This window comes from Peromyscus leucopus, unplaced genomic scaffold (genome assembly GCF_004664715.2).
Source record: "Peromyscus leucopus breed LL Stock unplaced genomic scaffold, UCI_PerLeu_2.1 scaffold_68, whole genome shotgun sequence".
Classification (NCBI taxonomy): Eukaryota; Metazoa; Chordata; class Mammalia; order Rodentia; family Cricetidae; genus Peromyscus; species Peromyscus leucopus.
In genome coordinates this window covers 64,080-90,875 of record NW_023505596.1, presented here as the reverse complement: position 1 = coordinate 90,875, position 26,796 = coordinate 64,080, and the positions used below count along the sequence as shown (strand labels likewise).

Below are 26,796 nucleotides of genomic sequence, written 5' to 3'. Positions count from 1 at the left end.
AAATTTTCTAATATTATAAAGATACACAAGATTATCTGGTAATGAACCAAGTTTCCCCTGGACTACTTCCTCACAGGGAAATGGAGGCCTCTTCCTCAGGGGCCACCTCTTCCTCACAGGGGAAATGGAGGCCTTTTCCTCAGGGCCACGTCCTAGTAGTTTCCAAACCACTGGGACCTAAGCTCTGCCTGTTCATACTTTATCAGATCACGTTTCTGTCCATTCTCCAGAGTAAGGGTTTCAGAATGGATCCAGAGGATCCAACTGCTCCCTGGCCCAAGTTCCTCTCCATAGGACTCCAACAAACTGGAGGATGGGACGAACAGCTAAGCTCTTACCCACAACCCTGCTCCTCCAGACAACTGCTGGTGTTTGCTGGAGGCTTTGTACAGTAAACACCCTGAAGGTTCTTATTTTCTTCTGTCCTATATCAAAGAAACTAACCGTGCCATCCCGAAGACCAGAGACATCACGTGGAGTTCGAGAGCAACTCCGACTCCGGGCTATAGAGGAGGGTGGAACCGACTCTTCTCGTTTCCTTTTCCTAGTGACACTCCGAGACCTTCTCGCCTGGACTGCATAGTGGGCCTGAAACGCACAGACAGCAAACTCAGTAACAACCAAAATCACTCCTTCAACAAGAGAAGACAGTTAAGGTCTTAAGAACCATTCTCAGGCAAGGGAAAGAATTTGGAATGTCTATCAAGATCTATTGGTATGGGGTCTGGTTTGAAGCAGAGGGTTAAGGGTCAAAGGCATTGCCACACTGCTACTGTCCCTCCTGGGGAGGTTTCAGGAATGTCCAGCTCAGTACCCATGCTGTTGGTAAATCAGATGGTGCTTTTAGGCTGTGGCTCTTGCACCTTCCACCTGAGGATGAGTAGGGATTGTCTGTGTGTTAATGTTCTCTATTGGTTAACACCAATCATGTATGATAATAACAATACTTTTGGTTCACAATTTATATCGTGTATGTCAAGGTTTTTAACTCCCTCCCTCCCTTCCCCTCACCCCAAATAGTCTAAGTTTATGTACATTATGTGCATACTATGACAGTCACATAACAAAATCACCTAGTGACAGATTTCTGAGAACAAATCGACATTGTTAAGCAACCCTGACTGTATGCAGGGTATGGTAGCACATGCTTGACTACCAGCATTGGAGAACTAGAGACAAGGAAATACTAAGTTTGAAGCTAGGATGGGCTACATAGCAAGACAATGTCTCAAAACAAAAGCGCACAAACCATATCTGAAACCTTGCTGCCCCTCCACAGACTTACATTATCTTTATCATCCATGTCAACACCAAGACTACGCATCTCATTCTCCAAGTCTGCCCGTTGAACCTGAAATGGGGGGTCAGGGAGGGGGGGAAGATAACTTATTATAAGAAAATGCCTGGTAATGTTTAATTTTGAAAGAAAAAAGAGGAAAATATACAGATAATACTATGATGCAGATAGATAAGAAGGCAGGTAGACACATGTTCTGTCCACAGTTCCTGGATCCTAACTTTTATCATTTCCTCGGGACTAGAACAGAAAGGACTAGCACATTTGGCCTTTAGTCCTTTGTCCCAAGAGCTGCCTGAGGTAAGGGAGTCTTTGTTAATTATGGTGCTTCAGGCCATACAGTCAGTCAGTCTATCTCTCTTTCTCTCTCTGTTTCTGTCTGCTGTGGGATGTTCTGTATGTCCTGTGGGAGCCCTTCTTGGGTTCCTTGTGGCGTTACCCAGCAGGTCCGTATAGAGGATGATTAGGACCATGGGCCTGAGTGCAGGTGTTTGAGATGGTCTGCACTTGGCTGTGCTGGGGGATGGTCTGTATGTCAAGTTGTTCTGATTGGTCAATAAATAAAACCTGATCGGCTGTGGCTAGGCAGGAAGGATAGGCGGGACTAGCAGAGAGGAGAAATAAAAGGACAGGAAGGCAGAAGGACTGGCTGCCAGATGCCGCCAGCACAAGAAGCATGTGAAGATGCTGGTAAGCCACGAGCCACGTGGCAAGGTATAGATTTGTAGAAATGGGTTACTTTAAGATATAAGAATAGTTAACAAGAACTTTGGAAAGGAGACTCTGCTTTTGTCTCTACAGAAAGCCAGAGGCTATGGATTTGTTCCAGATTAAGATACATCAGGTTTGACCAGCCAAGACCACCTGAAAGGTCTCCGATGACACCATGGCCCAGATGATCCAACATCCACAATCGTTTCAAGGCAACTGGCTCAGACGATACAGTCTCACGGACTACTCCATGAACCTAAACTTTTCTTTGTATCCCCATAAGATACTGCGCCCCCCTCCAGCAGGAAGTAGTAAGAGAAGCTACGCCCAAATTCCCAAATATACCAAGCTGGCTTTAAAGATGTGTAAAAGTTAAAACCTTCCTTTTTAAAAAAAGAAAAGGGGAAGTGCTGTGGGATGTTCTGTATGTCCTGTGGGAGCCCTTCTTGGGTTCCTTGTGGCGTTACCCAGCAGGTCCGTATAGAGGATGATTAGGACCATGGGCCTGAGTGCAGGTGTTTGAGATGGTCTGCACTTGGCTGTGCTGGGGGATGGTCTGTATGTCAAGTTGTTCTGATTGGTCAATAAATAAAACCTGATCGGCTGTGGCTAGGCAGGAAGGATAGGCGGGACTAACAGAGAGGAGAAATAAAAGGATAGGAAGGCAGAAGGACTGGCTGCAGCCGCGCCATGACCAGAGACACCAGAGACACTGCAGCTGCCGCCATGCCCAGCAGCATGTGAAGATGCCGGTATGCCACCAGCCACGTGGCAAGGTATAGATTTATGGAAATGGATTAATTTAAGCTATAAGCACAGTTAGCAAGAAGCCTGCATGGCCATACAGTTTGTAAGCTATATAAGTCTCTGTGTTTACTTGGTTGGTCTGAGCGGCTGTGGGACTGGCGGGTGACAAAGATTTGTCCTGACTGTGGGCAAGGTGGAAAACTCTAGCCACATCTGTCATCTGCTGCTCCTCTTTCACATGTTCCCTTTTCTTCCCAAGGCTCTAACAATTAGGTCTATATGTAAGTACATGCTACAATATCACACCATTCATTATGTGTAAGATACTACATTTGCTGGAATACTTCTTTTCTCAAGGCAGGTGACACACTGAAGAATGAACTCTAACTTTCCCCTGCCTCTGTCTGGGAGCTGGCCAGCTTTGTCTACCTTGTGGCAGTATATTCTTCACACTGTTTCAGAGGACGCAGGAAACAGCACAGAAAGGCCAGAAGAGGCTAAACAGACAGGTGCAGTCCGCCAGCACATCTCTACAGCACATCCCATGTGTGCTTATGCAATCAAGTCTTAATAACAAACTAAAGGAACCGAGTTTAGAGGGTACCGATGATTTCCACTCTTACAGAAAGTTAGAAGGAACTGAACCATGTGCTAGGAGGGCAGCAGCCCTAGCTCCTGAAGTGTGACGGTTCCTTCAGAGTGCCGCCTCTTGACCTTCATCATTTTTTTAGATATACTTTCTACTGGACTGGCAAATGCAATCAGCAAAAGTTGTGTTTCCCCATTTTGTGAAGTACTCTAGTAAATAAATCAAACTCTAAGAGGGTCACAGGAATCACATGCTAGCTGGAAAGCCAAGCTCTGGAGGCCCTGACTTATGACTGATGTTTTAAGCGGGGCTACTCTGGTGGAGAGAAACTTTCAGCTTCTCAGCTTTGATGTTACCTCCAGGTAGATGGTGTGAGAAGTGAATTAAATTGGGGAATATCCAGCAGTGTCTGCTGCAGGACTGAAATTGCTTGACAATGGAGACTTTTCCCACTCACTCCCACTCTGGGATCAAATAAAGGATCTACATTGTCGGCACACAGGGAGAAAACCTGAGTTTGTTCTTGCCCTGGATCTTTCAAGGATACCTTTTACAATCATCTATCTATACACACTGTAAAAATGCCTTTTTCCAATTGGGATGACATTTGTTTCTGAACAGTTCCGTTAAATCTCATGAAAACTAACAGTGCACTTGCTATGTAGAAGCCACGGCAAGACCATTATGACCCTGGGAGTAAGAGAATGGCTGCATAGGATAGAGAAGGTACTAAAGTTGAAGTAAGACAGACTCAGTGATCAGAGTCTCTCCTCAGAGACCACTGAGGACTATTAGGAGAAAAAACAAACATGTCTGCAACTATTAGCAGCCACCCAATCACATGAAAACAGCATTTTCCAAACCAGGAATGTCCATTTTGGCACCAACAGTGCAAATTCCATTCCTCCCCTCGCGCCCTCACCCCCATTATAGTTTAGCTTCCCAGAACCTTGTCTCTTTTGAGAACCTGCCACTCCCTTATCTGAACTTTTAGGGAGGCTATGGCCACAGGGGTAGTCAAGTGATATAGGACTGTCATCCAGACAAAAGCATAAGTAAGAGACAATGACATCCCAATATGAAAGCCAAGAAGTTGGAAGAATCTTGATGTCTTCTGTCCATTCACACCTACAGAGTGGTTCTCCCTATCCTCACCAGTAACAGGGACTGATAAACTGCCTTATGGATTTAGGAATCTTAATCAATAGAGAACTTAAATAATATAAAAATGTTGGCACTGGGCATGGTGGCACACAACTATAATCCTGGCACTTATGGAGCAGGAGTCTGGAGTTCCTTGGCTATATAGCAAGTTTAAGGCTAGCCTGGACAACCTGAGACCCTACTTAAAAATTATGCCTTTAATCCCAGCACTTGAGAGGCAGAGGCAGGCAGATCTCTGTGGGTTCAAAGGCAGCCTGGTCTACAATCAAGTTCCAGGACAATCAGGGCTACACAGAGAAAACCTGTCAACAAGTTTAGTTTTACCTTGCATAACTGCATCAATGACTCAGTTTAAAACAGGGACTGACCTGGAGTTGCAATTCATAGAGAAAAAGATGCAACAGTCAGAATATAGCAGCTCAAAGCAAAGAATCTTGTAAATCAGTATACTTCCGTCACTCAAAGTGTGCCACCTGACATCCCAAGTAGTGAAGGCCTGTCTTTAGTGGCAGTTCACACAGGATCCAGCATGAGAGCTCAGCCCTGCCTCTGCAATGCTCAAGACTGACCTTCTTAGCTGTTCGGGGCATCCTGGGTCCTTGTGTATTCTTTTCTTTGGACTGTAGAATTTTCAACTTCTTCTTTTCTCTAATTTGTTTTGCCAGCTGTCGGATTTCCATCATTTCCTCATCTCACTTTCAGAGTCGCTGTCATACTCCCCAGCAGCCGTTCTTAACTCTTCTTCCTTTTCTAACTCTTTCCAATTTCTTTAAAAAGAATCATAAAATTAACAAGAAAATTTGCAAGGAAGTAAATGTAGCAACATATCTATAGGAATCATGTTTCCTTAAGTCTTTGAAAATATGACAATGGTGTGTCGTGATCGAGTCACAACTGGGCCCCACTTGTGCACAGCTAACCTCACAGGAACAGGGATATATGAAGGCCAGAGAGGATGAACACTGCATGCCCTATGCTCTGTCAATTCTGTTTCGTCTTTAAAGATACACAATGAAGGGACCCCTTCCCTCATTCCCCAGGGTTCCCAGCAGACTCATGAAAGAAATTTGTAACAGACTCCCATTCATCCTCTCTCAAATAGCATCCTGAACACAGCCACACTATTACAAAATAAGACAAAATGAAGTTTAAATACATATGTGGGTTTGAGGACGTAGCTATGTGGCAAAACCCTGGCCTAACAAGCACAAGACCCTGGGTTGATCCCCAGTAGCGCAATACACACACACACACACACACACACACACACACTCAATCACTCGATCAATGATATGAATGTGTAAACATTGACATGCAGTGAAAAAGCAAGTAAGGGATAAGTACCAAGGATGGGACAGCTCTCTAGGGAGAATGTATCTAAGAAAGGGCAGGACCCACTGAAATGAAACCCCTCTTCAGAAGGATCTAAACATAAAGGGGTCAGTGAGACACAGAATCTGGAAATCAGAGTTCACACCCCCAATTTTCTTGGAAAAGCAATGTCACTTGCTGGACTAGCAGGAGGAGGTCTGAGGATACTCAGAAAAAAAAAAATGTCTACAACAGTTACAGAAAGAAGACTGTGCCAGTGACAGATCTCCACAGTATAGTACCAATACAAGCCAAAATGACACAGCCCATTACAGGCCAGTTAGAAAGGCCTGGCATCACTAGATTACAAAGGGCAAAGGAAGAACAGATTCCTCTAAAATGGAGGAGTGATGGCTCCAAGTAATCCTAGAACAGGGTGGAAGATGCCTCAGGGCATAGAACAAGAAGAGATCCAAGGGGAAAGAGTTGAAGTTGTTGGGGGGAGAGTAATTAAAATGTGATGCAGACCTTCATGATAGCTGGATCGATATAATCAGCAACATTATGGCCTTCCAGATCTCTGGTATCTTATCATATTTTTCAGATGAATTCATTAAGTCCCAGTATTCTAAGGTTGGGGAAAAAAAGTTATGTTTATGGTAGTTTCTAGTATCTTCAAGTACTGTGTAACTAAAATGATTATTCTCGATGCCAAGTAAAACCACTTTACAGAGGTAAACAGAACAGTTGTGTCCAACACTGCCTAAGTTATTACTAACAAGATCAACACTGACCAACATCTGTATGTCCAATCTTCAAATACTACAAAAATAATCCCATCATATGAAACAACAGAAAATAATACAGAAAACATTTTACACAGCTCTGTATATCTGTAACTTTTAATCTTCAAAAAAAATTAAAAACTTATAAACCAACAAATTCACTAGAAGACTTTCATTCCCCGTACTTTTTTTCCCTGAAACACTTTCATACAACTGACATTTTAAAACGCCTTACTTACTCTGAAGATCCAAAATATAATCATCTCCCATTTCCAGCTCAAGATCTCGTTCCCTGCAAAGAAAACCCCCAAAAGTTTATTGTAGTTTTACGTTGCCAAATGCTTTGCTACCTCCTTGCCAATAAACAGCCCTCGACCCTTTCTGTATCTATGATGGATGAACAGGAGGGCTGCTTTTGTCCACTGGTGGATTATGTGTCTCATGCACTCTGTTCACGGTGATACAACAACTGAAGAGCTTTATGAGATTAAAGAGTATGTTAAGGATTCCCCACTCTGTCCATGAACTACAGGGCCGAACTCTGAGCACACTCAGTTGAGTCTACTGCATCAAGCCTCCTTCATGTGACTAAAGCCCTTAGGCCTGCTACATTCACGACCCCATGCTGCCCTTTCTGCTGCACAGGCAAGTCTTTGCCACACTCCACAAGAAACCCAGACAAGAGGTACTGTAACCTACCCTCTTCTCCTGGGCTCTGCAATCTCCATTCTTTTCCTGCGGGCCACCACTCCTTCTGGATGAAAGGGGGCCTCTCCTAAGAACACATTATTGAAAGTATGTGAAATGCCTTCCAGAATATGAGAGGAACGTAAAAGAAACCAAAAACTAAACACAAAGGCAGTCTACGGGGACACACAAAACCACGAAAACCAATGGAAACAAAGTACGTTCTAGGGAATGAGTTTCAGGGACACAGTGGGTCTGAAAGGAGACAAGACAACCCCTCGAAAATGATTCCACAGTCTATTAGGCAAAAATCCAAAGTATTCAGAAAAGTATGAAGAAAGACAAGAGAACAGTAGATCGATCAATGAACAAGAAACAAACATAAATCCAAGTATGTTTAGAATCCAATGGCATTAAATTCACTGATTAGTTGAGACCAATGACTACCCCACAAAACCAGGCCCACAAGTGGGTAAATCACACCTCCCTCAGAACAAAATAAATTCAGCATACACAAACCTTCTATCCAGAAGAGAAATCAAAGCAAAAACAAAACCATGGAAATATAGAGAAAAATGGTATTTTAGAATGAACATAGCCTGTTCTCTATACAACTCAAAACTAACAACTATGAAAGTATTTTATGTAAGGTGTAGCTTTTTTTTTTTTTTGTTTTTCGAGACAGGGTTTCTCTGTGTAGCTTTGAGCCATTCCTGGAGCTCGCTCTGTAGACCAGGCTGGCCTCAAACTCACAGAGATCTGCCTGGCTCTGCCCCAAGTGGTTGGTATTAAAGGCATGCGCCACTGCCACCTGGCAAAGTATAGCTTTTTTGAGATTTTTTTTTTTAAAAAAAAAAGAGGGACTGGAAAGATGGTTTCAGCAGTTAAGAGCACTTGTTGCTCCTGCAGACTGAGTTCAGTTCCCAGCACTCATGTGGCAGCTCACCACTGTATCTAACTCCAGTTCCAGGGATCCAATGCCTCTTTTGGCCTCCACAGACACCAGGACACACAGTGTACATACTTACAAAGCAGGAAAGACATTCATACACACAGCAGAAAAATAAAACTATAAAAAAAGTGACAAAGATTAAAAAAAAAAAAAAGGAAAGGAAAACTTTAAAAACTTATATCCCAAAATACAGATTTATGTATAGTAACACATGGATAAAGATGCAGGCTGCTTATAATGCCAATAAAATAAAAATATAAAAAAAATAGTTCCATTGCCTAAATTTAAAAAAGGTGTGTGTGTATGGGAGGCGAGTTACATCTAAGACACTTCTAAGGGACAAACAAAATGGTTCCTAGCAACAGCCTGACAGGAAGAAGCGGGGTGCACAGAGCTCGTCTTTATTTGGTCTTTCTCTCATGCACATGTGACTACCAAGAATGGAAAAACTGTCACCACTATGTGAAGTCCATTTGTAATCCATGTTTAACAAGCTGCAACACCAGGACATGTGGCAAGCGCCCACTGACCAAGCACAGCAACACAGTCACTGGACCTCAAAGGCTCCTGCAAAGGACACCTTACCTTATCATCTCTCTTGTTTGGCACAGCTAAATGCAATCTGTTCAGAAACCTCATTCACTTTATTTCCTTTCATTTTGTTTCTACTCGATGAGCCAAAAGCCTATCACAAGCCTGAAAAAAGTACAAAACCATGGCAGAGTCACAAACCATTCTACATCCAGGCCCCCTTCACACATAACAAGGAGAATCAAGTGCCCCAATCACTGACAGGCTGACAACTGGGTAGGGAACTCCTCCATAACCTACTTCAGCAGGTAAACTATGCCACCTCTTTCTGGGCTGAGGCCAACCCAAGACTGAATTCTGAAGCAGCTCAGTATCCTTGCCCCTCTTCCTCACAAAAATCAAATGCTCCCCCGCCCCCCGGGGCCCCCCCCCCGCCCCAGATCTCTAGCAATTTCAACAATTAATCCTAGTCAAGGAAATGTCAGTAATTCCTAAAAAAATGTTTCCCACCACACTGACTTGTCTAGAAACAAAACACTGCCATCTGAGTTAGGGAAGCACTAACCTCTGTTTTAACCTGAATGACACCTTCCTCAGTCAGGGTGCTGGTCTCAATGACAGGGAATCCTTCAGCCTGCAAGTCCATAAATATTTTCTAGGAATAAAAGAAACATGCATTGTTGTTTTCCAGTTCCCAGAGAACAAGCTGTACTGTTTTGCAAATGGAAGTTGCAAACGAACAGCCATGATTGGTTTTTAACTCCTAAAGAACGAACAGCTGTTAAGTTAATTTTTCCAATAATATTTCTACAATGAAAATAAATAAATAAAAAGATAAATAAATAAGCAAACTCGTACAGGATCAAACCGGATCAGAGTCACACAAACCTGAAACCCTACAGAACATTCTATAAGCTCTCCCCTCCCATCTTACTCCAGCACTAGAGATTGAACTCAGCTGTAAGATGCCACTGACCTACATCCCTAGCCCAAGATGTAAATTTTCAGAGAAAAAAAAATGCAAGAAAGAGAAAGACCAAATTTTGTTGTTTTGTTTTTTAAAAAGCAGGGGCTTGATTTATAGCCAAGGCTGGCCTGGAACACAATAACATAATACAAGGTGGCTTCTGTCCCAGCCTCCATCTGTAGAATTGATGTATATCTCTATATGCAGAAAAAGAACAACTTTTCAAAAGATGTTTTCAATGCTATTTATTTTAAAGTTTGCCAAATGAGCCAAAAGAACTCTTTAGGAATATAAAAAATTGTTTATTAATCTATCATTTATGAATCACACAACTCTAAAAAGGGACTTGGTATGTCCTCCAACAAATGCCATGTTTACAACTACAAACAACTCCTAGTTTTTAGAGGCAGGGGAACAATCCCAATAGACATTAAAGCTTCCCATGAAACAAGGTCAACTTCTGTTATCAAGGGACTAAAGCATGGTTTCAGAGAAAGCCAGGGTCTGAGCACAAATTCTGTCATTTAGCAACAATGACCTGGTGCATAATGTAGTCACTGAGCCTCTCTGTGCATGTGGTAACTGTCAATTGTCACTACTATGTGAAAAGGACTGGTAATACAAGGACAGGCTCTACAATACAAGTGTTAAGCAAGCTGTACATTTTTTAAAAACACCATCTATCTATTCCCAATTCATGTAGTACCAAACGACTGAAGATGTAGACATTCCCTTTACTAGAAAGATAAGCTAGGGACCAGAAAAATGACCTAAGGTGATGTCCATTCTCTATTAGACAGCTGGCAATAAATCAATTATCCAGACAACTGGGCCTTCAGAAGGGTGACTCACTTTCCTACTGTACTGCTGGTGAGTAACGAAGCTGGACGTGAGGCTGACCCCAAAGCCTGAGCAGCTGACCAGTTCCTGTTTCACTTCTCAAGCTTTCCTTGTGCTACCCACTCTCCTTCTCCACTCTTCAGTGCCTTTAGACTGACAAATTGAAATTACTTAAAAGACATAAGGGTTGTTTGTTTTTGTAAGACAAACTGATTCTGACATCAGGAGCAGATAATTAGTAACTAAAGAATGCAGGGTCTTGACAGCTAATCTTACTACTTGCGATGTACAGATGGGAGGATCAAGAGTTCAAGGCCATCCTGACTTGTCTTAAATAAATCGCCAAACAAAACCAAAATATGCTGTGTTCTGTCCTAAGTAAGACAATTTAAGACAAGCCAATCCTTTCTATTTATAAAATACCCCAATAGAAGAGTCCTTATTATCTATAAAATAATCCAATAGAAGAGTCCTTATCATCTATAAAATACCCCAAGAGTCCTTACTATGTATAAAATACCCCAACAGAAGACTTCTTACCATCTATAAAATACCCCAATAGAAGAGACCTTACTATCTATAAAATACCCCAATAGAAGAGACTTTACTATCTATAAAATACCCCAATAGAAGAGACTTTACTATCTATAAAATACCCCAATAGAAGAGTCCTTAGTATCTATAAAATACCCTAATATTACAAAAGATATAGCCAGATAGCATTTTCCATTCTAATGTATTGGTTTCAGAAAGCCAGCGTGCACTAGTCACCTGCGCAAACTCATATTGCTGCCATACCCCAGGGGTTTGGACCAGGGATCTGTGTGCCCAAGAATATTAATATTGACAAGCTAACAGGTAAACATGAAGAGAGCTTCTAGTTAGGGACCACAGCGAAAACACTGCAAGAGTACAAGTCTCTCAGAGCATTTATCCTGAAAACTATCTACTAAAAGGGTTAAATTATTTAAAAAATTATGCTACCAACACTGCCTGCTTCGTGGATAATGTTGGCAGACATTCTTCCGAGAGCTTACAGATTCTTGTCCTCTTTCACTCACTTGTCCAACTTAATCACAGACTCCTTTATATAATAAAGTAAGCCATAGTCACACCATTTCTAAAGAGAAACTTCTGGAAATGCTTCCTAGATCACCTGATACCCTAAGGCCAGGGAAAGATAAAAGCACACATCAAGGCACCTGGCTTCCTCTTGGGGACCAACTTAAGAGCAGTCCTTCCTAGGTAACCACATTTCCCAATGGTTCAATGTAGCAAACCCCCCGCCCCCCCAAACACAAGTGTTTCCACAGACTGAAGACAAAGAAGGAATCAGGAAACTGTTTTTCAGGTTTAATGTCCTGCCACTAAACACTAAGGCCACCTTAGTTTCTAGACTAAAAAACTGGTCTAGAAGCGCTAGAATTCCTTTCTAAATGAACATCTGAGGATTCAAAACTGGTTTTTTTAAAAAAAGTATATATATTTAATATACTCAAGTGATTTACCTGATCTTCTTCAGAAAGCTCAGCTATTCTCTTCACATCACATTTGTTTGCTACAACAATAAGAGGCTAGCAAGAGAAAAAGAAATTATTACTCTCACACTACACAATAACGTAGTCACCACTCCTTGCCCATGCCTTTGCTTTGTGCAATTTCAGTTACCCAGCTGAGATCAACTAATGCTGGAAAATAACAAAGTGCAAAGTTCTACAAATAAACACTTTATAAATTTTAAATTGTGACCATCCTGAGCAGTGCAATGAAACCTTTTTTGTCTTAGTGCTTCATTCCACCCAGAACACACAAATCATCCTTTTTGACTGGCTTATTCACTGTGTATGCTACCAGGCAACCAGCCACTTGGTTTTATGTCATTATCACATCCAACTGTCACAGTACTGTTTGTGGTCAAGTAACATAGAACATTCAATACCATCCATGGTTTCAGGTGTCACAGTAGTCTTAGAACCCACTACCTATGAGTAAGTAGACACTGGTGTGTAAATTAAAGTATTAGTTACCACACTTAACCTTGTTAATAAACAGAGGTCTGATATTCTGGAAGAGTTCTAATTGCTCCTTCAACCCATGTCCACACTGCTCAGACAAATCCATCACATACAGAACTGCAGCTCGAAGGTGGGCCAGGCTGCTGATAGCCTGCATTTCAATGTGTTCCGATCCTCCAAAGGATGATCCAAAATCCCTGGGGTATCTACAACCTAACAACCAGGCTTCATTACCAAAGTACCCTGACAAAATGTCTTGTCTGATCCCAGAGCCATTCTCTTACATTCCAAACCAGTTCTAGCAAAACTAGTAAATAAAATAATGAGATCAGAAACTGCCCACGATAAAAATAAACAAAGGAGGAAAAAGTACATAATTTTTATAAAACCAAAACCAAAACCAAATCTGGTATGGTGACTCACAGCTGTAATCCTAGCACCAAGGAAGTGGAAACAGGACTGCCGTGAGTTTAAGGCTAGAATGACCTACACAGTGAGGCTATCTGGCTAGAAAGAGACCCCGTCTCAAAAGGACAGATACAAGGATCTAAAAAACTGTAAGAGCCCATTAAAGAGAGACTGGCCTGGGAGAAATGAGCCTCTCTTTTCACACAGCCATCAAAACCCAGGAAAACTAGAATAAATGACCAACTCTCCAACTCCAAGACTTGGCTTCTTCATCATTTATAAAATTAGATTTGGTTGTCAACTAGACTGTCCCATGCTTTTCAATAGTAAATGTCATTTCTAGTGACAGAGAATATTTTATTCATTAGAGGCATCATAAAGAAATGAAATCACCCCTGCAGAAGTAATGCAGAAATCCATACTGTCAGCTTTCTCTCAGTTACATAAATGTGATCTGTTATTATACTTTTTCCAAACCTCGGACCAGTACTCTTTATCATGATGGAGAGATCTCAAGTTCTTGGTGAGACAGAGAAACCATCCCCCACCTAAGGATTGTCCATAGAGGACACTGCTTACACTGGCTGTATACTAGGTGCACTATGGGAGGAGATATGATACAGCTCTTTAGAAATCATCAAATTCTATTAACCAAAACCAGGATATTGTTCTCTTTGCAAATAAAACTTACCTGCCAGCGCAGATACTTATAGTCCATGTGCCCAACAAACAGAGATTTGGTGGTAAATGCATAGGGCTGAACATCCACGTCTGCTCTTGTTACCTTGAAGAAGACAAAAATGATACTTTCACAGTCACCAGAGTTTCATACCACAATTACCCCTAAACAATCTAAACATGGCACCACATTTATCAAGACTAATTTTAGCCAAATACAACATTGCTGAAGTCACAGCTACATAGGCTACTGATGCAGGAAGATAATAGGCTCAAAGTCAGTCTGGACAACTTGGAAAGACTATCTCAAAATTAAAAAGGATAGGGAATAGCAGCTAGAGGGAGAGCACTGTCTTATACATGTGAGGCCCTGGGTTCAACATGCGTGTGCGTGCGCACGCACTCACACACGCAGGCACGCGCGCACCGCATTCATCCCTTGTTAGTAGAAAATAAATCCCAAGACTGTACATGAGTAAACTGCACAAGACAGATATTAATCTGCTTTGGCAAATGCCTGGCTCTTCCCTTACACCAGGGTCCTACCAGCCACTCTCTATTCTCCAAGGTTCAATAATGCAATTCATGTCACTCAGAACTGAAATTTTCATCTTGCTGAATTAGTTTAAACCACAATTCAAAAAGCTGCATGTGGCCAGAGCCACTGTATCATCCCCCAGAACAAAAACAATCACAGCAAATTTAGAGCAAGCCAACAAGCATTTGAAACTTCAATTAGAACCTCCAAGAACATTGTTTACTACCAAGTCAGGGCAACTTGTGGGCAAAAATAAAACCTACTGGGCCAGCAAGGTGGCTCAGTAGGTAAAGGTGCTTGCCACCAAGCCTGATGGCCTGAGTTCAATTTCCAGGACCTATATAGTAGAAAGAGAGAACCAACTCCTGCAAATTGTTCTCTGGCCATCACACACACAAACTCACACATGAACGCACGCACAAAGTTTAAGGCAAAAATGTTCTGGAATTAGGTGAGTCCTAGTATGTCCAGAAGCAGCAAATTACTTTTACTTAAATGTCATACCAGAGATTAAAAATTCTTCTCAGATAAAGAGAGAGACAGCCCAGGCATGGAGCCCATACCTAATAATCCCTGCACTCTGGAGACAGAGGCAAGAAGATAGCAGGTTCAAGATCAGCCTGGGCTACATAACATGTCTCAGAAAGAAAAATAAATAAATAAGAGAGGACGCAGAAAATCTATTACAATGGACACATAGTTCACATGAAGGCTGACACAATCACCAAGGTAACAAATCACCCATGTAGCTTTAGGCTGGGAAACTCCAGCGCAGTGAGTGTCACCAGGTATAAGGGCATTCCCAGAACAAGCTGACACACTATCAGGAAAACCTCTCCATCAGTTAACAGGGCACACAAGAATCAAAATGAACTGGCCCAGCAATCACTACATACATCTAGGTTCCTACAATGAGTTAAACCTCCTGAAAGAACTTGAATGTGCTTCACACATCAGGACCTAGCGAAGACAAGGTAATCTTTATTTACTAATGACTAGTTAGAAGATTCCCAAGACCATCCTAAATCCAACAAAGGGAATGCAGTAGTACTTTGACCTAAGTTTAATCAGACAGCTGCTTTTATAATAAAAAAACACACCTACCTTATTGATGAAGCTGGATTTCCCAACATTGGATACCCACACAAAAGCAGAGTCCTTGTATTTGGGTCAATGGTTGGCAAGCGGATAAATGTTGACGTACTATAAATATAAAGAGTTTCAATGAAAATTAAAAATTTAAGATTGGCTTGAAATTCTACTTTCTACTTAGTCATACCCCAGGTTCCTGGTTACTTTAATAAACTAAAATGGTACAAATTCTTCACCCTAGCTTTTTTTAGGTGACAGGAGCACACTGTGGTTGAACCTAGGGCCTTATCATGCTAGGGAAGAGCTGTATCACTGAGCTACACCCCCAACCTACTCTTTATTTTGAGGCTAAGTCTCACTTAGGCAGGCTTTGCATTCACTCTAGCTCGGGCAGGCCTTGATTTGTACTGCTACCTGAGCCTCCTAAGTAGCTGGGATTACACTCTCCTAATTGCAAAATGATGGGGAAAATGAGGGGTACGGAATAACTGGAGAAACTAACAGCATATACAAGTACACACAAGAGTATTTTCCAAATATGGCTACACCAAGAATCAGGTGTTTAACCTACCAATCTGCATTTCAGTTGCTCTAAGTTGAAGTGAGACAAAGAACCATGCTTGGGAAAGATGATTACTGACATTTGGCTACATGCATGCTGTGACATGAACTAGTTCCACTCAGTTACCTCACCTGCAACACCACCACAGCTCTAGCATGGCGCCCACTAGGCTATCATGAGAATCTCACAGATCTGTAGAAAACACTTTCAAAGAACCTTGATGAATCATTTCAGGGAAGAATAAAAAATGCAATCAAAATGATTGTAGGTTAGGGTGTAGCACAAGTCCAATTTCCAGCTCTCACTCAGAAATTATCCTATTAAATAGTGTTTTTAGGTGTACGTTTTACTTACTAAATACTAAAAATATGCATTTCCCAAAGCTCCCCCAAAAAAAAATTAAAATGAAAAAAAAAAAAAAGTTAAGAGTAAGTCCCAAACAAAAGAACATTGTAAAACACATTTCTGCTTATATATAACAAGTACCTTGTTCAAATACTCCAAACTCTGCCTCTGTCTCTTGATAATAGTACACATGCGCCCAAGGCAGCACGCTTCAGCTGCTTGCAGCGTACAGAGAATCACCATATTTCATAAGCCGCACATAATCTTAGCAACACTTAGAAAAAGAGAAAATATCTAAGGTTTTTTTTAATTATCTTATAATAACTTATAAGATACTATAATAAGAAAATACCTTACTTGTCCACCAAATTTTGGCAATATTTATTTGACCTAGAGCCAACTTGTAATGATCCTTGTCATAGAGATATTCATCAAGTCAGCATAAAATGATGGATATCCTATAATGAAAAAGTGAAATATATGTCACCATGGTGCAGTAGTTTCTTAGCTTATGCAACAAACAGTAGAGAATTATCTCCCTTTCCTCTACCCTGCAGCTGTGATCCTCAGACCCTCTCCTTGCCAATAACCCTGTCAAATTACTCCTCTAAGAAAACAGAAAGCGCTCCCCAGGGACGGAGCTATAGCAATCACTTGTAGTCACCCCAACCTCCATCCTATGACAGTGTCAGAACTACTTAGGACAACACACACACTCACACACACTAAGGAACTTAGTTAATGCTGGCAGGGAGGGAGCTAGTTCACCTTGTCTTTCCACTTGAACATGCTTCACCAGAATTTTATGAGCTCAAGTTCACTAATAACTTCCCAACTTGCCAATTCTCTCTTCTTGCCTGATGCTCCCTCTGCCTACAGGATACACTCTCTTCAATTCTCTCAGTTTCCCTGCAGACACCTTATTTCCTAACTCAGCTTTCTTTCTTTGATGTGACGCACTATGTATTTTTATGTTTATGCTTTACTCGTGTTTTATGTTTGTTTTTGACAGTCACATTATGCATCCCAGGCTGGTGAAGAACTCAAGATCCTCTATCTACTGCGACACCAAGCTCGGCTGGCGGATAGAGCCTTTATTACTGCTCTACCCCTAGTGCTTGCCATATAATATGTTCAATGACTTATAATTCTGAAAACTCTATCCATCTGAGAAACCATTTCAGAGTAGCAGGTGAGATTGTTACTAGGTAGTAATAATAGAACAGGCAAGCATATGATTTCTCCCATCTCTCACATATAAAAAATAATGAATAAGATAAGTAAAAAGAACCACAAACACTCGATTAACTACTTTAAAATGCAGTTTACTAAAATCGAAGTGTTGCCTAATATCAAGTCAGTTAGATCATTTCATTCTTTTTTTTCTAACCCTCAGGTTCTTTCTAGTACTTGACCTTTCCAAGAAATGAACAGTGCCTGCTCTTCCATTTCTGAAGCCAATAAACAAGTGACAGCAGCCAACTGCAGAGAAGTGTGTCCAGCTTTGTTTAAAGCTCTCTGTGCTATCCCTTGTCAGCAAAGGAAATGGTCAGTGTTGAACCAACCATCAAAGTCCATGAAGTACCAAGCTCATAAACTTTGGTACCTTTGGCCACTGATGAACCCACAGGAAAAGGAGGCCTCAGAACAGGGAAGGGTGGACAGGAAGAGTGGAAGTTTGGACATACCACAGGCCACCCAAGAATCCTGGCTTCAGAATATGCAATCAACAGCTTTCATCTAAGCTAACATTGGCACTGGCAAGCCCAGACACTCACTATAAACAAAGCCTAGGAAGATAGCTTTGGAGAGCACTGAAGATTCGAAAAAACCTCGATTCCAAAACTAGCTTTGTCATTAAATGCTGAGTAACTGACAAATTAATTATTTCATTTCTCCTCTGACAAAAGGAATATATCAAACTGGCTAAACATTGATTCTTTAAAGGCTTACATTTACATAACCATATATATCACTTACATCCAATTTGGGAAATCTGTCAAAATCTGTGACAGTCTGTCATGGTAATTCTGTTGAGTATATTTGACTTTTCTCATATAAAAATGTCGAATTCGATGAATTTGATAATGTTTATGAATAACTGTTGGAGTCTTTCGTTGAGTCTTGGATAATGTCAGGTCAATAAAGTCCTATGATTAAAGAAAATAAGATGCAATTCAAATATGTACTTTCTATCCATGTGCTTATAACTGTCTTAAAACACTAATCCAGTACTACATGTGTAAACTACAAAATTTACTTTCCTAACTCATCTTTATAGTTTCTGGCCTTTAAGAAAACTTGCTAGCCACCACCAAGACCAAGATGGCTGGGAGACTGCACATTCCTCAAGAATGCCTGAGCGAAAGGGCCACTGCTGTGCTGTCCACTGGTGTCGGAAGCCTCACTTTAATTACACCCTCGCTCAGCCCTACACCAAGTATGCCACCATGATTAACCAGGCCACACCTTACAACTACCCAGCAACTGCTCGAAAAAAAATGGAAACACTTGACATGCCCAGCCACCCCCAGGACCCTCACTTGGAATCCTGTGAATACTCTCAACTGATGGAACAGGCCTGCCCCTTTTGCCACTCTAATAAAAATGAGGGGGGGCAACTTGCTAAATGATTGTAAGATTAAAATATATTTTTTAATCTTAATGCTTTTTAAAATATATCTTTTAATCTTAATGCTTTTTAAAAATGCTATTTTAACTTTCAAATTCCTACGAAAACTCAAAAATAAATCAGAAAAATCCCCCCCCCCAAAAAAGCAAGCCTTTCAATTTCAAGGACTTTGTAGCTTTAATTTCAAGGGAATATAAAACGAAAAAAATTAAAACCCATCATCTAAAATGTCCTATGTATATAAGGATTATTTGAGGAGTTGAGATTTTTTGTATTTATTCCTCAGTAGGGGTAGGAGACCCTGCTTTTCTATGCTCATGTCTCCGCAGTCACTCATATACCATCTAAAGCTATTTTACTTTCCCTTGATCATTTCCATTAATTCAACATTGGTTATTTCCTATAATAAAGGATAAAATGGACACAATGCTGAAGATAAAATAGCGAACAAAAGACCAGGATCCAGTGATAGGAAAAAAAACCACAAGCAAACAGGCAATCACAATGCAGTCTGTCAAGGATTATGAAGAACATGGCTACCTGCCCCTCCTCTGCTCTGCTCCTTTCCATGGTCCTCACATCTTTTAAGGAGACAGTTCAAAAGACGCCTACTGAAAAGCTTCCCCAGACTGGCCCACTTACCACTATATTCTTATACTGTCCTAAATCTTTGGTACTTATGGGAGTTTGTATTCAGGATCTTCCACATTTTCTACATTGAACAGATATTGAGTTCAATGTAGAAAATGGCACAGATCTTGTGTGGAAGAATCCACATACATCTGTCATATACTTTAAACAGCTGTAACTATACATAGGGAATGTTTTTTTTAAATCTGCAGGCAAGGCCTTTGCATGGTAACTTATGCCTAGAATCCCAACACTCTGAAGGCAGAAAGCAGATTTCTGAAAGTTCTAGGCCAGCAAGGGAAACACTGTAAGACCACATCTCTGAGAGAGAGAGAAGAGAGAAGAGAGAGAGAGAGAGAGAGAGAGAGAGAGAAAGGGTGGGAGGAGAGAGGGAAAGAGAAAGAAAAAAAAGGAAGAACAAAGTCTGTGTACATTAAATATAGATGCAACTTTCAAATAGTGTTTTTGATCTGCAGTTGTTTGAATGTGGATTTGGAACTCACAAACACAGAGGGCCAATTGTATTATGTCACACATTTCTCTATCATACTGTGTGTATAAATGTACTTATTTATTCCTTTAGAAAATGATTCTTGGGTGGTGGTGGTGTGGTGGTGGTGGTGGTGGTGGTGGTGGTGCACACCTTTAATCCCAGCACTTGGGAGGCAAAGGCAGATGGATCTCTGTGAATTCAAGGCCAGCCTGGTCTACAGAGCAAGATCCAGGAAAGGCGCAAAGCTACACAGAGAAACCCTGTCTTGAAAAACCAAAAAAAAAAAAAAAAAAAAAGATTCTTAAGCACATTATTTTCTATGCATATCTATATAGACAGTACCTAGCACATACTTTTACAAAAGTATCCCATACTCTTCAGATTGAATTTTTATTTCCAACCACCAAAGCATTACCACCGCTCATCTACAAATACACAAATTCATTTGCTTTCTAGAAACAGACCTCAGTCAGGGCAATAAGAGAGACATGCTGTACTAACATGTTAAAAAAAATTTCTTCACTCAGTCAATTATATTAAACAAAGTTCATTTGATCCAATGAACTCTATTTCAAGTGAGACAAAAAGTGTACAAATTCCTTCAATATGTACTTGAGAGGTATTTGGGACAATCTTGAGGACTAAAACACAAGATGTGATTCCTAAATACAGTTATTTAGGAATACAGTGATTCCTAAATATTACAAACTAGTGAGAAAAGTACCAGAATGGTTATCAGAAAGAGGAAAGGAGAAATAACAGAGACATGTAAGGAAAAAGAACTCTGTATGTCACTAATGAAAAAATATGTTTTTTTGTCTTTGAGACAAGGTTTCCCTAGATCTACCTGCCTCTACCTCCCTAGTGCTGGGATTAAAGGTATGCACCACCATGCCCACTAGAAAATACTAGTTCTTTACAAAACTTTTCAAAACACTCTCATTCAGAAAGGGGGTACTGAAAAATACCCACACTGCTGTAAACTGAACGATAGTGACAACAGTTCCTTTTCTGAATTCATCCTGCAATTCATGTCCAGGGCTTGCCAAAGAAACGCGTGTATCCCCGTGGGTTCTTTTTTTGTTGTTGTTTTGTTTTGTTTTTTGAGATAGGTTTCTCTGTGTAGCTTTGCGCCTTTCCTGGGACTCACTTGGTAGCCCAGGCTGGCCTCGAACTCACAGAGATCCGCCTGGCTCTGCCTCCGAGTGCTGGGATTAAAGGCGTGCGCCACCACCGCCCGGCTCCCCGTGGGTTCTTTAGCCTAGCTAATACTCGACACTTTAGGGGATGTATCTTGCCACGTTGCACAAATTTGGCCTGGCTACATTTACCTTGGCATGCTTAAAACCAACTGCATTTCCCAGGTCCAACGACAAATGACAACTACCCACAAATTTTTGGACTGTGATGGTAATGAATGAAGTTTTACTTAAAGGGGGAGATGCTCCTTTGAACTTAGAATCGACGCTCACCACTGAGCACCTCAGGCTTCCTGCCTTGCTCCTCAATGCGGCCACCACCCAGACATTTTGTCACATCGGCAGGCCATACAAGAATCACAGGCTCCGGAGGACTCCTGGGGTCCTGGAGGACTCTAGGTTTGGAGGACCCACGGACACGAGGAGAGGGACTTGGATTCAGAGCCTGGGCCTGATCTCTGAGGATCCCGAAGACAAGCCCAGCAAGTGGAACCCGGCCGGGAGCCGAGTGGATCTACCATGTCCTCCCTCTCCTACTCGCGCGGATACAGGGCTGGACCCTCCATGGCGACTTGTCAAGGAAAAGGGGGATAAGCAGGAACGACCTCTGTCACCCCTACCTTGGCAGACGGCACCACCGTAATCTTCTTGAAGTTGTAGTGCGCCATGCCGGCAGTGGAACCCACGAGGAAACCTGGAGACGCGGCGGACCGGACTTCCGTTGTCGGGGGTGGGCGGGACTTCCGCCATTCTGAGTGACAGAACTTTAGCCGCCGGGCTCAAGCGTTGCGTCACTTCCTGAATGTGGGGGGTGGGCGTGCATTCGCCAAGGCGCGCTTCTAGTCCAGACAGCGCCCTCGCTCGGCCGGGAGGTTCACCGCCGAGAGGTGACGAGCCTGGTGAGCCACGGAAGAGGTCGGCTGGCTTTGAGTGATGGGGGAATTAAATCCTAGCGGGGTGTAGGAGAGACTCCAGACTGGCCACCCTGGGGGTCTTTGGAAAGACTCCTTTCACTCCAAAGGCTGTTCGCCGCCTCAGGGGACGCCGCGGTCAGGGAGAGCGACAGAGTAGCGGGAAGACGCGGCGCTGGGCACCTTCATCGCTTGGTGTCTCCTCAGCAACAGGTGCTGTCGCCTGGGTCTGTGGAAAGTTGACACGGGGCCTCTGTTGGTAGTAGAGACTGTATCCTTCCAGGTGTCCCGAGCTCCCTCTCCCGACCTTGCAGCCTCCTCTTGGCCTGGGCAAGTGAAGAAACCCTGCCCAGCACTGCTACCCTGAACAAAGATCAGGCCCAAGACAGAGACACAAAGTCTAGCCCGAAGAGATCCACAGTAGATTGAAGCCAACCTTCTCTCCTTCGTTTTCACTGTCAGTGAAATTTAAGCCACCTATTTCTTTGGATCCTTGGGATCCCGTCTGGCTCAATCCATCTAACTCTTGCCCCCTGATTACCCTTAACTATATGACCCTTTCTCAGGTATCACCATCTCCTTCAAATCCTCCTCTCTGTTCCTGTGACATCCTTCATTCTGGTACTTAATGTCTAGAGTCCAATCTTCTTTGCTAACTTATCTCCCTGCTGTTTCTCCCTAACCAGATACTCCTCGAGGTTCTTCCTCTTCCGTGTCTCTTTTCCTTAATGATGGCTTTACAGCCTCCGTAAGGACTACTTTGACGATACAGGTTTCTTTCAGCCTGGTTTCTTTTTCTTTTCCAATCTGACATTTTTCAGTCAGAAGTGGAATTTCTACACTATGTGATCCCAGATATGTCAAATTAGGCATATCTGAAAATCAAAAACATTTACTTTCTGCTTTTCTAAGTAAGTGCAGCCCTCTGTGCTGTTAGAAAAAACAGCCTCATATCCTGGCTCCCACCAGGGTCCAGAACAAGATTGAATACAGAGCCAAAAACAAGGCTGCCCAGGACTATAAGACTTGAAACAAGATAGTAGATGAGGCCTCTAGGACAAAGGTGAGGTCATAAATCAGTGATCCCACTGGTAATAAATCCTAGGAACAGGAGCAGAGAAGGAAAATTATGGCAAAATAAGGCAAAAGAGCTGCAAGTGGTTCCTCTCATACAGTGGCTTTTAGCAGACTCTAGGATGCACCTGGGAGACCCAGCCTTCAGAGCCCAACTCAAGTAGGAGAAAGTGAATAAGGGTGGAGCAGCTGGACAGTTAATATAATTTCCACTCTCTCAGGAGTCCCATATGGTATTAAACTATACATAGGGCTGACTGTAAGTCAAGCGCTGTTCAAAGTACTAACCCCGAATTAACTCACTTAGCGCCTACAAAAATCATATGATGTTGGAAACAAAAGCAGTGCAAGGCCAGAAGCAAGCATGTGGCTGCACAGCTCTTAGGCAGCCGAGTAGACCTTGAATTTAAGCGCTTGGCTCCTACAAACCCTGCTTTAACATACTGCTTCTAAGTCATTGTGCATGCCCGCTCACTTTTCAAACCTTTTAACAAGTCCAGTTCTTCTGTGAAAATATCTCTCAGACATCCCCAAAATTCCACTATTAAAGATCACTTTGAAACGTGAGTTTTGCCATTGACTATCTTAACATTACTGCCCATTTTTGTGTCAGCAATCTAGATAACCGTGCTTCCTATGTCTTTGATAGTTCTAAAGGAAACCGTCAAGATCCCTGGAAGTTACTGGCTGTAATCAGGTACTACCCAGGAATGCCCTGTCCATCATATCTGAAATGAGCAAAGCTATTTTCCTATTGCCACCCCCTTTTTGTTTTGTTTATTTGTTGTTTTCTCAAGACAGGGTTTCTCTATGTAACAGCCCTATCTTCTCTGGAACTGGGTTTGGACACTAGGCTGGCCTCAAATGCACAGAGATCCCCCTGCCTCTGTCCTCTGAGTGCTGGGATTAAAGGTGTGTGCCACAGCTGCCTGGTGCCCTATTACCCCTTTATTTAGGTCCTGTGTTTTTCTGAACTCTCAGGACCAATTTCTTCTTTTTTGTTATTGTTTAGTTGGTTGGTTGGTTGATATTTTCTTTTTTGAAATGAAGTCTTGCTCAGTAGTCCAGATTGTTCTGAGATGCTGGTTAGCCCAGGCATGTCTGGAACTCAGTATGGCTTGTCTGGAACTCACTGTATAATAGTTCAGACTTGCCTGCAATTTGTGGTGTTTTTCCTGCCTCAGCCTCCTGAGTGATGGGTTTATAGGTATGAGATACCACATTTAGCTATATTATTATTATTATTATTATTATTATTATTATTATTATTATTCTGGAGATTGAATTCAGGCCTTCCATGTACTAGGCAAGCACTCTGCCACTGAGCTCTACCCCCATCTCTCTTTTTCTTTTACCATCATTTAGATAATACTTTATAATACTTTATTTTCTTCTGATGGAAGCCATCCTTTCTTCAGCCCTAGTGTGAGGGAAGTAATTGAAAATTATCTTACTTTTATATGACCTTAATATTTACAGAGTCATTCGATTTTTAGTATTTAAAAAATTTCCAGCAATAGCCAGGCATGACGGCAACTGCCTTTAATCCCAACATTCAAGAGCAGAGCCAAGTGGATCCCCTGAGTTCAAGGCCAGCCTGGTCTACAGATCAAATTCCATGACATCTAAGGCTACAACAGAGAAACCCTGTCTTAAAAAAAAAAAAAAAGAATGAAAGAACCTCAGCGACCTTCTGATCTGATTAGAAACTTCTTATCCAAGGTCACACAGATGTAAGTGGCAGACAGGACAGATCCGGTTTGAGGCCTGCTGTACTTTCAACTATCTCATAAACAGTCATTATATACACAACATACCTAAGGGACTGAAGTTTTTGCATAATATGAAATGTCAGTATATGTGATTGCCGAAGTTTACTCAATATAGTTGAAGTTTACTTTTCATTCAGAAAAGGAAACACTCATTAAAAGAAACAAGGCCTCTGCCTCATGAGTGCTGGCATTAAAGGCATCACCACCATGCCTGGCTAAAATTATATTTAAACAAATGCAGCAGAGTCAAAAGCTTTAAGTTAAGGCTTCAACTCCAGTTTACAAGCTGGGTGAGCCAGAACCTACCACTTAATTCCTTTGATCTCTAGTTTCCTCATTTGTAATATGGGGTGGGGAGGGGGGGCAACTAATACCTGCCCTCAAAGGATTACTGATGGCAGCTAAGAAATATTAACACAAAAGCAAAGCATGAATTGAGGGACAATACAACCACTATTAGTCATAAATTTTAATTCTAAAATCCCTTTTTGTCATAATGTATTTAATGCTAAATTTCGTTTAGGAATTCTTCCTTCCTATGAATGCCAATAAAATAATCTCTTAAACTGCTTGTAAAATAGGGGGTGAATGAACCTTCTAGACCTCTTTGCTTTTAGTTACTTGGTTTTAGCTGAATTTAAGAAGTTGTATTTGAGAGCACTGTATTATTAGTCTCCCACTAGCTTTTCATTAGATAGCCCTCGGTGAGAATAGCCATGACAACGGTTGCTACCTAGGCTACTTTTTAGGGACTTGAAGACCACTTTCATTGAATTCAGTACCTTTTTTGTGGGGGAGGGGTTCGAGACAGGGTTTCTCTGTGTAGTCCTGGCTATCTTTGAACTCACTCTATAGACCAGGCTGGCCTCGTACTCTGCCTCTGGCTCCCGAGTGCCGGGATTAAAGGTGTGTGCCAATCACTGCCCATCAAATTTAGTAACTCTTAACTTAGGCCTGAACAAGCGTTCAGTGGTTGACTTTTTGAGGTTAGGAGGCCAAAACTCTACCCTCAGATCATGCTAACACTGTAATTTTCTGAATATGTGTCATAAAGATTAATTACACATGGTTGCTTTACCTCCAATCAACTTTTCCCATGCCTTAAATTATCCCCTTTATCCCCCAAATATCAATAAACCCTATCCTCAGTTATGTAGATTAGAGACTTGGGTCTATCTTCTTAACCTTAGCATCTTAGAATGCTGGGGGGGGGGGAATCCTCATCATTTCAGTTATTTCCATACAGATCTGGTTCAATAACACAGTCATAAAGAATCTGGATTATTTGTTAACTTCTAGGGATAAGAACTACCACAGGAAAAGAAGAAATAAAACATCTTCTCTTTGTTTATCTGTGAATATCAAGTTGGAAAATAAGGTCTGGAAACTAAAGCCATTTACCAGCAGCTGTAGCTGCTCTGAAATTGTTCACTTGTGTAGGATGCCTATAAAGACACAACATCATGACCCATCGTGAGCTGGAGTTAGAATTGCAATGATGTAGTACCAAGCACCTTACACCACCTGCCTATTGCTGAGAATCACCATTCTCTCACTCCTCATGGTTTGCCTGCCTCAGTGCAGCTTCCTAAGGGCAAATGTGTGCCTTAGATGCTTGAGAGCATGTTTTATCATGAAACATACTAATTTTCTTATCCAGGGTGAACATAGCACTGACCCCCTTTCTCCAGCAAAACCAAACCGTTGAAAGCCTTTTAAAAAGAACTGAGCGATTGCTCAACTGTGTTCACAGCAGCATTATTCATAATAGCCAGAACCTGGAAACAACTCAGATGCCCCTCAACCAAAGAATGGATAAAGAAAATGTGGTACATATACACAATGGAGTACTACTCAGCAGTAAAA

The 26,796-nt window shown here is 41.8% G+C and overlaps 1 pseudogene; it reads right to left on the bottom strand.

The window, feature by feature from the left end:
- Positions 1–188: 188 nt before the first annotated feature.
- Positions 189–21,922, bottom strand: LOC114707918 (annotated as a pseudogene).
- Positions 21,923–26,796: the final 4,874 nt, after the last annotated feature.